A 1,230-nucleotide genomic window follows, 5' to 3' on the forward strand; every position below is an offset into this window, starting at 1 on the left:
ACCTCCCTTGGAGCCCATTCCAGACCTTGGCCACTCTAACTGTGAAGAAGTTCCTCCTAATGTCCCGTCTAAATCTGCTCTCTGCTACCTTATGGCCATTATTTCTTGTGACCCCCAGGAATGCCTTGGTGAGTAGAGCCTCACCAATTCCCTTCTGTGCCCCCATGATGACGTTATAGGCAGCCACAAGGTCGCCTCTCAACCTTCTCTTGTGGAGGCTGAAGAGATCCAGGTGCCTTAGTCTCTCCTCATAGGGCTTGGCCTGCAAGCCCTTAACCATATGAGCGGCCCTCCTTTGGACCCTCTCCAGGTTATCCACATCCCTCTTAAAGTCTGGTGCCCAAAACTGGATGCAGTATTCTAACTGTGGTCTGACCAGCGCCTGATAGTGACCAGTATCACCTCCTTGGTTCTGTTTTTCATGCATCTGCTGATGTATGATAAAGTGCAGTTAGCTTTTCTGATGACTTCGTCATGCTGATGACTCATGTTCATCTTGGAGTCCACTAGGACTCCAAGATCCCTTTCCACTTCCGTGCTACTGAGCACATCAAGTTAGGTATTGCTGGACAGAAGTCTCTCTTGTGACTGTAACCAGGGGGTGCTGCTTCTGCCACTTGCACTCCTATTGAGTATGCGCAAAATCCCATTTAGCATCAGCACACATAACAAGGCGTCCGTGTGAGTAAGGGAGGTGGACGCAGGCCCTCAGTACATCCACTGCTTCATATCTTCCACAAGCTACTGCACAAAGGGGACCACGAGAGACCGTTTATCCCTCATTCAACTGCAGAAGCAGTACAAACTGCAGGAAGCCCTTAGAAATAATGGTGGCCTAATGAGCTATTTCCAGCAGCACAACATGCTTACAGCCTTTCTGATGTGGTCTTCTCTGTGAAGTCCAAGGAAATGCTGCTTGTACAACTCTCTTCCCATTACCATCCAGAGCTCTGGTTTCCTACAGGCACAAGCAATGCAAAATAATATAGACATTCAGCAGGTGGCATGTGGTATTCACTTTGAATCAAATAGCAAATGTAGCAATCCTTCCCATTTTTAGAGCACACGCTCAATAATATAATACCCATTCCCCCCAGCACTTCAGATTTTCTTAAGTACAGAATTATTTCTAGGGAGGGGGTGGCATTTAGGACACTGAGCACCAGCAGCAGGTATGCGCTGTGTTTTCTGTGTGGATCTATATGTTACTATTGCAGTTTTTGTCCCCTT

At 47.5% G+C, this 1,230-nt stretch overlaps 1 long non-coding RNA gene across 1 annotated transcript in view; it reads right to left on the minus strand.

Moving 5' to 3' along the window:
- Positions 1–748: 748 nt before the first annotated feature.
- LOC109305852 overlaps positions 749–1,230 on the minus strand; it is a 3,212-nt gene continuing 2,730 nt past the window's right edge. The window contains exon 2 of the long non-coding RNA XR_002099734.1: positions 749–958. This is a non-coding gene — a long non-coding RNA (uncharacterized LOC109305852). The remainder of the gene's footprint in view (positions 959–1,230) is intronic.

Source organism: Crocodylus porosus, unplaced genomic scaffold (assembly GCF_001723895.1).
Source record: "Crocodylus porosus isolate Cpor-Errol unplaced genomic scaffold, CroPor_comp1, whole genome shotgun sequence".
Taxonomy (NCBI): domain Eukaryota; kingdom Metazoa; phylum Chordata; order Crocodylia; family Crocodylidae; genus Crocodylus; species Crocodylus porosus.